Consider the following 11,035-nt stretch of genomic DNA (forward strand, 5'->3'; position numbering starts at 1 on the left):
CTGGGGCGAGCATCATCCCCAGCCATGTGACAGATGAGGAAAGGGGCTGGGAGAGGGGAGGCAGTTGCTACAGATCACACCACTGAGAAACTTGAACTCAGGCCCTAGACTTGAGGTCAAAGCCATCTCTACAGACACCGTCTCTCAGGCCCAGAGTCTCCAGTGCCTGGATGTTGGGGGAATGACAGGTGCCTCAGCACCCGGGCATTAGATGAAACAGAAGCCGTTTGAAGCTGTTTTGAGATCAGCTGATGTGCAGTACTCATAACTGCTATACTCAATCCACTTACACTTATCACATCATTCAGTCCTCCCCGAAACACAGGTGAAAGACGGACTGTTGTTACCTACATTGTCCAGAAGGAAATAAAATGAAGGAAGATTGAGAAACCCACTCAGCATTACCCGAATAAGATGGGGCAGAGGCAGGATTTGAACTCAGGTCTCTGACTCTCTGGCCAGCTGCCAACCTATTGCACAATAATGCCTGCAGTTCTAAACCACCTGGAGTCACTGTCACCACACTTTTGGGTCAGTTAAGACGTTGAAATCCTTGCTAATTCGTTTTCTATCTTAGGGAATGGACCTACCCAGGAAATACACTTGAAGGTTTTCGGGTCTTATCTCTGTGTCTTAGTTTTTGTGCCTATGTTGAAAGCTATACTTTAAAAAGGTTTCAAAGGACTGTGCCGTGTGCGTGTGTGTGTGTGTGTGTGTGCGCGCGCGCGCGTGTGTGTGCGTGTGTGCGCGCGTGTGTGTGCGTGTGTGCGCGCACGTGTGTGCGTGTGTGCGCGCGTGTGTGTGCGTGTGCGCGCGTGTGTGCGTGTGTGTGTGTGTGTGTGTGTAGAACAGAGGTAAAATACTGTTTGCTCAGAGGGATCTGGAAATGTTTCTGGCATTTCCTTGGCTACATACTCTAGGATTCTGGAGAATGTTCTAAATCATTTTGGCAGCTGTGTTTTACACATTTATGAATCTTTAACTTTAAACTCCCTCCACTCAGACATCCATAAAATTGGAAATTAACCTCCATTTATGGCAAGTCTGTCAACAGCTAATCCTCCCCACAGCCACCGCATCCATTTCACTTGGTGCCAGGAGTAGAGGCACCCAGGCCATGGTGGGCAGACAGAGGGGAACCTCCAAAAGATACCTGGGCTCTGACATCCTCAGGGGTTGCCCTCAGGTCTGGACATGAGCCAAAGTGATGTCACCCGCTGCCACGGCACGGAACTCCCTCTGTGGTGTCTGTGGTCAGACTGGGGCCCAGAAGTGTCTCCCTTCCTGGTGTTCGATGTCCTGATGAAGTCAGATTTCTTGGGCTGGGGATTTGGTTACCAGTGATTGCCTTGCGAACTGGCAGATGCAGAATAAACATTTCTAGAGCTGGAAGCACAGCAAGCCTAAATGCTAGTGGTGGCTCCAGGAGGGCAGGGGCAAGACATGCATGACAGCAGCCTGGGACAGCTTAGGTTTTGCATTTGCTAAGGCCTAATGCTACACACACACACACCCACACACGCACACACATGGACACCCACAGACACACATGCATCAGACAGAGATACATGGATACACATGGACACATGCATCATACATGCACACACAGAGATACATGTGTGTGCAGCATGTACACAGGCACACACACAGATACATAGATACACACATGGACACATGCATCACACATGCACACCGATACATGCATGTACACGGAGATGCAGCATGTGCACAGAGACACACACACAGAGATACACAGACACACACAGATGCAGACATGGGCATACATGCAACATACATGCACACACACACAGAGATGCACGGACATGCATGGGCACACACGCATCATACATGCACACACAGAGAGATGTACGGATACATGTGTATATACGTGCATGCACAGATAATGGATACACACAGACGCATGCACATACATGGGCACACACAGAGACACATATGAACGGGGAGGAAAGGGAGAGATGAACAGTGTGCGACTAGAGCAGCTTGGGTTCCTAGCACTGACTGCAGCGCACACTTGAGCCCCGTGGAGCGCAGTGTGCAGTGGAGGATACAGCCACTGCAGGCTCCCCTGCCAGGGCTGACAATGAGTCACTTTTTCCACTGCTGCAGCCCCTCCCCAAGTCAGCTCTCTTGAGCTGCGGTTGTTCTGAGTGAAGGCAGCATGCTCTGTCTTCAGAGAAGCAGCTCCTGCGCCCACTTTAAGGAACCCAGATCCTTCCATGTGGCCAGGTGTGAGGAGAGTAGTAGACCCCCCACCACCACCAAAAAGCAATCGTTAAAACCCAGATTCCCATGAGGACTCATGTAACGTGAGCCCTGCCTACCTTCCCTGCTCTCTTCCTTGCAGTTTCAACCTCCAAATCCCTCCTGGAGCTTCTCAGATGCCCCAGGCCCCTTCCACCATCCAACCCCAACCCTCACAGGTTTGTTCCTGCTGTGCCCTCTGCTGGGAATGCTCTACTAGATATCTGCCCATCTGTCACCTCCTCAGGGAAACCCTCCATGAGCACTCTATCTAAAATATTAATACTATCCCATTACTTTATTCTATTCCCCTTACCCTGTTTTTCCTCCCATAGCTACCTGGCCCGATGCCGTATGTTTGGTTATTTACCTATTATCTGTCTCTCACCCTAAAACATCAGCTCTGTGAGGCTGGGGATTTTTATCTGTCTTGTTCAGTGTTGTATCCTCTCATGCCTAAAACAAGGCCTGGCATAGCAGATGCTCAATTAAGAGAGGGCAAATGTGTGGATGAGTGTTGAACACACAACACACAATTAGAGGAGAAACCAAAGTCATCACTGACTCCGGGCTGGGTGTGGGGTGCAGATTAGAGCAGGAGCCTGGGTGCGGACAAAGGCCAGTTCGCTTTGGGTTGAGAATTCATTCAGGGAAGACTCCATGAAGAACATGAATCAATTCTGATGCCTTCCCAGGGAGGTGACTTTTTTTTTTTTTTTGAGACAGAGTTTCACTCTTGTTGCCCAGGCTGGAATGCAATGGCATGATCTCGGCTCGTGGCAACCTCTGCCTGCCGGGATCAAGCAATTCTCCTGCCTCAGCCTCCTGAGTAGCTAGGATTATAGGCATGTGCCATCATGTCCGGCTAATTTTGTAGTTTGAGTAGAGACGGGGTTTCTCCATGTTGGTCAGGCTGGTCTCGAACTCCCGAAGACTCAGGTGAGCCGCCTGCCTTGGCCTCCCAAAGTGCTGGATTACAGGCGTGAGCCACCGTGCCCGGCCAGCAGGTGACATTTTATGAAACTTGTCTGGAGTGGGGCAGAAGTGTGAAGAGTCTAGCTGCCTGGGTGACAGCCCAGCCTTGCTCCTTCCTTGCTGTCTGAGCCTGGGTAAATTATACATCCTCTCTGAGTCCGTTTTAACATCTGAAAACCACGTTACAGAAGATTTGGGGTGGATCTAATTAGATAATAATGCTAACACACTGAGCTTGTGACAGGCACACAGTGTGCCTGCAATACATTTTAGCTTTTAAAAGATTTTATTGTATGAGGGACCCATGCTTAGGTAACCTGGTGTACAATTTGGGGCTGGTCACTTAACCTCTTTGGCCCTGGGTTGCTTCATGTGTAAAGTAAGGAACTCATTCAGTTCTTTGCAGTTTTCATGTTCTATCACTGCCTGGGTCCTTACACTATCGTGGAATCGGATGTCAGCTGGAGCTTTTCTTTAGTCTTTTCCCCTATACCTTCTCGAGTTAGCCTAGGAAACCCTTGTTAGCTTGGGTTGAAAACAAGAAAGAAAAATCCAGTTGGGTGTTAAGAAGGCGAGGCTCGGAGTCAATATGTGTGTGGTGTGACTTTAGGATACACGAATAGGGGCCCCGTGGACCTGGGCCTTGTGTCTGGCAAAGAGGGAGGGGCTGGAAGGTGGGTGCTTGCTGGCAAAACAGCAGGCAGCTTGGGCGTGATGTGTCCAGGTACCGGCTGCCTTGGGCAGGGCTAACGCATTAGGAGCGATCTCTTTAGCAGCCCTGCAGATATCCCTTTCGCTGCTGAAATGCTCAAGTTTTCTTGATTTCAAGTGGCAGAAACCGATCTCAGACTGGCTCCAGCAACGCAGGGGCTGCACTGATTCATGAACCTAAACAGACTGTGATGAACCTTTGTGCCTGGCTGAATCTTGGGGCTTAACAATTGTGTTCAGGGATCACGCTTTCTCTTTCTGCTTTTCTTTCGGCCTCCAGCAGTTTCAGGCTTGCATCCTATAGCTCAGTGAGGCCCTGGAAAAAGGGCACCCCTTTTCTCAAACTTCCTAGGGTTCATTCGGCCCAGCTTGGCTTGGATGCAGGCAGGGAATTCATGGCACAGCCAGAGCTGTGGAGTGTGATGATGTGTCTCTGGCCTGGAGCTTGAGTGTTTGTGCAGACAGGTGGGTGCGTACACAAGTGCACACATGACTATAAGAGGGTGTGTGCATGTGCGTGTGCACATAGAGAAAAACAAGGGGACAGTCCTTCCCACCACCACATTTGGGCTGAGAACTGGGGAGCAGTGGTTCTCTAGGAGAGCCGAGGGGCCACCCAGCATAGAGGGGAGGAGGGGAATCCTAGGTGGGTAAATAGTGATATAGGGCCCTTGTTAAAAGCACAGACTCTGGGGCCATTGCCTGGGTCAGATCTGCCCCTCACTCACTTATAACCTGGGTCAGCGTTCTTACTCCCTAACTGCCTCCATTTCCCCATCTGGAAATTGGAGATATTAGTGCCTCTGTCAAAACAAGAGGATTAAGTGAGCTATGATATGAAAAGGTGCTTCCCGCTGGTTCCTAGATGCCCCTTCTGAGCAGTGGAGGTAGTCGTGGCAGTGCCAGATCCTCTTGGTTAATTACATTCACAAATGTCATTCCCCAGATTTCCCTTTCAGAGCAGCTCCGTAGGTTGGCAGAATAGAATATGGGGCTCACTGATTTGCGAAAACTGGTCCAGGAGAGTCTGTTGCTAACTGGAAATGGGAGTAGGTAGGGAGAAGTGGACAGGCCACCTCTATAGCTTCAGAGAGCTGGGTGCATGGCCCTCCCATCGAAAGCCAGCCAATGTCTGGACCTGAGAGGAAGTGTCAGCCATTTGTTACTCTCCTTGACCTTTGTCAGGTCATCCCAAATGTTCACCTGTTTGTGTTAGATGTTTTATTTTTCTAAGATGTATTTCTGTTAAGCTGCCACTCTCTTCTGCGTAATGTAGGCTTCTTAAAGGTCAATAGGTTTGAAAAGGCTGACTGTTTCTCATGTGTTTGGTTCTGTAGACAGGTAGATTAGTTACTGTGACATAACAAATTGTCACAAACCTCATGCCTTAGAACAACAAACAGTTAAAACTATCTCACAGTTTCTGTGGGGCAGGAATCCAGGCATAGCTCAGCTGGGTTGCCTGCTTCAGCATCTCTTGCAAGGCTGTGATCAAGGTCTTGACCAGGGCCAGGATCTCATCTGAAGGCTCAACTGGTGATGGCTCCACTTCCAAGTTCAAGCATGTGGTTGTGGGAGGATTCCGTCACGTGTGAGCTCTTTGATTCACAGCCTCAGCTCCTCACTGGCTGCTGGATGGAGAACTCTGATGGTTCCTTGCCACCTTGGCTCTCCACTCCCCACAGGGCAGATTTCAGCCAGAGTTGGCTGTTGACCACATGAGCCTCCCAAGCTGGCAGGCTGTTGCCTCACAGTCAGTGAGGGAGAGGGTCTGCTAGCAAGATGGAAGCCCAAATGTTTTGTAATCTAATCACAGATGTGACATCCCCCCAGTGTTGAGGTATTCTGTTGGTATTGATGGAAATTACCCAAGGAAAAGGGATTGCCCAAGGGCATGAATATAAGAAAGTGAAGATTACAGGGCCCTCTCAGAAGCTCTCAGAAGCTGCCTGCACCACCAGGGAAGAAGCTATGAGGTGGGAGCAAAGACCCAGCCACATTGGATCCAGGTTTTCATCTTCTTTAAGTCTCTGCACCTGCCCATATCTCTCCTCCTCACCTTGCAATAAATCATTTAAAACATCCATAAGAAAAAGATTTAGGAAGGAATTGGTCTTTCTTAGTTAACATGAACAGTGGATATTTCTTGAGGATGGTTGTGAAGGAACTCCTGTGATCTCCAAAGCAGGTCTCTCACCAGAAAGACCCAGTTACTGGGGTGGGGTGGGGGAGCTGCATCCATTCACATGTCGAGCCAGGTTCTTTAGGGAAGGAAGGAATTCAGATATCCATGACCTAAAGTTGGGAAAAGCCATCAGAGTGGACTCTGGGGCTCTCAACTAACATCTCCTGGCTGAGAAGGACAGGAAGCCCACGTGACTGGGGATGGATCCAGAACAAGAAATCATCAAAAGGGAGGGAGCACGTAGCCAAAGCTCGAGAGCCCTGATGAGGGTCACAGGGGACTGCTTCTAACAGGGCAACTGGCTGAGCTGGAATCTTTTCAGGCCGGGCAGTCCCAGCTTTGTATTGGGGAGCAGTGGATCTTAGCTCAGAGAGCAGCCTGTGCTCAGCAGTGACCCCTCGTGGCAGTGAGACCTGATGGCTTTAGTGCAGGGTTCTGTTTGGAAATAGTACTGATCCTCTTTGGACCATGTACAACCCAGGATTCTTAGACAATGGGAGTGGTGAGACAGAGAGGTGCTCAAGAGGAAGTATTAGACTTCCTGCTGATGAGGGTCTAAGGGGCTTAATTTATTCATGAAAACGTGGAAGCAACAGGGAGGACATTTCAATGGTCCCAAAGGTTATGTAATAAACCAGAAGTCAGCAAACTTTTACTGAAGGGCTACATGCTTTGTGGGTTATACGCCCCCGTCCCAGGTAATGAACTTGGCCATTGTAGCACGAAAGCAGTATAGACAATAAGTAAGAGAAAAAGCATGGTTGTGTTCCAATAAAGCTTTATTGACCAAAACAGCCAGTTGTGGATCATCGTTTGCTGACCCCCTGGGGTAAACAGTTGAAGCTAGTCTTTCCACCTTTGTAAAAGAGAAGATTGCGTGAATGTGTCTGGTTCTGTGAAATGTTCTTTCTTCCTTTGGGTAAATGGAAGTTCGCAGACCTCCATTTTCTCATTGCCATTTCTTTATTTTATTTTATTTATTTATTTTGAGACAGGGTCTCACTCTGTCACCCAGGCTGGAGTTCAGTGGCTTGATCATGGCTCACTGAAACCTTAACTTCCCGGGCTCCAGCAATCCTCCCAACTCAGCCTCCCAAATAGGTGAAACTACAGGTGCATACCACCATGCCTGGCCGATTTTTACAATTTTTATAGAGACCAAGTTTTGCTATGCTGCCCAGGCTGGTCATGAGCTCCTGGGCTCAAATGATCCTCCCACCTCGGCCTCCCAATATGCTGGGATTTGGGGCTCGAGCCACTGTGCCTGGCCGTGTTTCTTTCTTTGTATAAGTGGAGAGGCATTTATGAATTATTATATTCTCCTTTAGGCCGATGGAAACTTAGTCATGGATTTGCCGCGTTGTGTTTTTCATCTTGTGTGAGTTACACTCAGCTCAGTCGTTCTAATGCATATATGTACACACACACGTACAAGCTTAGGAATGTACTATTTGTGGTTGTAAAAATGCAGTTGCTCATCTTCTGCTCTGCTAGTCTGGAAAAGTTTATAAATATCAAATAGTATCCGCCGGGATTGTCCAGTAGACACATCACTTCCTGTCGTGTGGGCGCGGCCCTCCCGTCTAGCCGTAAGCTGACAACACCAGCTCTAGCTGGCATCAGAATTTTCCACTAGACAGTCCTCGGAGGTATTCCTGGCCTCAGAGCCACAGCCAAGTCCAGGGCCTCAGGGACAGGTCTGGGGGAAAAACCATCAAGTAATTTAGAAGAATCGAGGAGTCTGGGTTGAAGGCAGGGGGATTCCCTCCCACCCTGGCCTCTCTGCTCCTTTCCAGACAGACCTAGCGGGCATCTTCAAGGTGCTTTTCTAATCTTCAAACAGAGTTTTGACCATGATGTGTGGCACACGCAGGTATCCCTCATGCACTCATAGGTATTTGATTTAGATATTTGAAAACAGTGGAGCGACGAACACAGGCTTGAGTTATTATATATTAAAGTACATGAAATGAGATTCAGGCTTAAATTGTTGAATCAGGGTTTGACCAGAGCAGAATCAACTGGATGGATTTATAGTAAGGATCTGACCTTCTGCAATGGGGGGAGCTGGTTCACCAGCCTACATGGGGCTGCTGCTTTGAATTTGATGCTGGATCCTCAAGTCAGCAGGGAGGCCACCAGGAAGTAAGGATGGGCGGGAAGTGGGAAGGAGCAGTGACGAACTGGAGCCACCAGGACAAGCCAGAACCCAGGGTGACAGACTGGAAACTCCATCCGTCTCTCACCACCTCTGAACATCCATCTGTGATGACCTACTCAGGTGATCTGCAGAAGGTAACATTCTTCATCCTGGAACTAAACAGGCCTCTGCCAGGATTCAGAGATGCTAAGGAGGATCCATAGGGGCTGGAAGCCGCAGGCTTAGCTGCTGGCCACACTGACCGGGCAAGCCCGCAGGAGGGTGTCCACGTGGGTGCGCCGCAGCTGCATGCTCCGTGCCCACCTTCCAAACGTAGCACAGCCTACCTGCCGCTTCACTCCCCGCTTCCAGATCTCACCCAAAATGTCTCTTGGTCCACACTAACCAGAAACTATGCAGGGAAGGGAATTCTAGGAATTCCAATTTAGCTAAGTTGACGTGATTCAAATCCACCACAATTATTATGTTAAAAAGCAAATGGCAGTAAGTGAATTGACTGGGGCTTTTATTAGAAATATTACTCCCACTGTCAGTTTAAATGTAGACATTTAAAACATCCGTAAGAAAAAGCTTACAGCATAATGGGAAAGGCTCCAGGGTCACAAAACCTAGATCCAAATTACTAGCTGGGTGGCCTAGGACAAGTTGCTTAACCTCTCTGAGATGGCATGGCTTCACTTGTAAAAAGAGGATTAAGAGAACGCTTGCATCTGCACACAGTGGGTAAACAAAACAGCAGTTCAGCAAGGCACATAACAGCACAACACATTGTGTGGCACCATTTTCAGAATGTACCAACCCACTGAGTCTTTCGCTAACCTGTGAGCTCCATGAAGTCACAGGCTATGAGTAAATGACCAGTGTGAGCGAATGAATTCACTGTATTTGTGGGTACTAGGCAGAATGGGTGTGATCACTGCTTAAGTATAACAAACAAACTAAACTTTAGTTTCTTGATTTAAGTGCCAAGCCAGGGCTAGATGCCTGACCTTCTCATACCCAACCCCTTGTCCTTCCCAGCACAGCCTGCCACACCTCTCCTGCATACCGGAACATTCTGAGACTACTAGGAAGAACTGGCTTTTCGTACAGAAGCTACTCCCTTTTCTTTCATTTCCCCATTATCCTGATCTTGTAGCAAATGCTTGGAGCTCTTCATAGATTTTCCTGTAAGAAACCTTTGTTGAAGAGGCTGTGCTCCAGCTGTCTTCAGAGAGACCTGCCTGTGCTGTTTTCACTAAGTCTCACCTTGTCTGGTTCATTTATTCAACAAAATAGATTAAGAATCTATTATATACTCAGAATTGTTCTAGAAGTGGAGGATGCAGCAGTGAACAAAACAGACATGGCCCTATTTCCATGGAACTTATACTCTTGTTGGCGATGGGAGTGAGCTTCCAAGAGGGCTCCAGGGATTCCTGCCTTGTGGTACTCACAGCCATATTGAATAAGGATGACTTGTGTCACCCGATATGGATGGATGGATGGATGGATGGATACATGGATAGATGGGTGAGTGGATGGATGGATACATAGATAGATGGGTGGGTGGCTGGGTGGATGGATACATTGATACATAGATAGATGATAGATGATAAGTAGATAGATGACAGATGGGTAGACAGATGATAGATGATAGATGGTAGATAAGAGGCAGATGATAGATGATAGGTAGATGATGGATGGATAGATGGGTAGATAAATAGACAAATGACAGATAGATGGGTAGGAGATGATAAATGATAGGTAGATGGTAGGTAGGTAATAGATGGTAGGTAGGTAGGTAGGTAGGTAGATGATGGGTAGATAGTAGATAGTTGGTGGATAGATGGATAGATTGGATTAGATAGATGATGGCATGGCAGTGACTTCCACAGCAAGGTCATATATACATTGTGCCTTCCACCTTTCTCTCTCTTGAGAATATGTACTAAGAGCCAGGTACTATACCAATACGTTACATTGCTTTGCACATTTCATCTTCATGACAATCTTATAGGGGTGTCTTTAATTTCCCATTTTCCAAGTGGTAAAACTGAGTCACTCACCCTGGGGAAGCCCGTTGCCATGCTGTGAGGCCTCAAGCGGTCCTATGGCAAAGTTCACGTAGTAAGGAACTGAGGCCTCGCCCCGGCAGCCCTATGAGGCGGTCATCTTGGAACCTGCCCTCAGATGACTCGATCCCAGCTGATTCCCAAACTCCTGACTCACAGAACTGTGAGGTGATCAATACTTGTTCTGAGTTACAATACATTTAAAGCAACTCATTATGCAGCAATAGAAAACTCGGGAGCGATGGGCTGAACCCAAATGAGCAAAATCTACAGCCTACCAGGTGGTGGGTAAGAGCTCTGCAGGAAAGCCAGAGAGGGAAGGGGGCTGGTGAGGGAGGGATTGTAACATGAAGTAAGGCGGTCGGGGAAGGTCTCGCTGAGAACGTGACAGGCAATTACAGACTGGAAGGAGATGAGTGGACCTCGTGGAAGGGTCTTCCAGGCAGAGGGATGAGCAGATTGGAGGCTGGGAGGCAGGAGCTTGAGTGTGTCAAAGGATCAGCAAAGAGGCTGGTATGGCCGGGCAGGTGAAGGACACAGACGGCAAGAGATGAGGCCAGAGAGATGACGAGGGGCTGGACCTTGAGTTACAGAAACCCCTGTGATGAGATGCTGGTCATGGCGGTGCCTGGTCCTCGGCACCTTGGTGTCAGCCACGGCCCCTCCCAGGCACTGCCGTCGTCAATC

Source organism: Callithrix jacchus, chromosome 5 (assembly GCF_049354715.1).
Source record: "Callithrix jacchus isolate 240 chromosome 5, calJac240_pri, whole genome shotgun sequence".
NCBI lineage: Eukaryota > Metazoa > Chordata > Mammalia > Primates > Cebidae > Callithrix > Callithrix jacchus.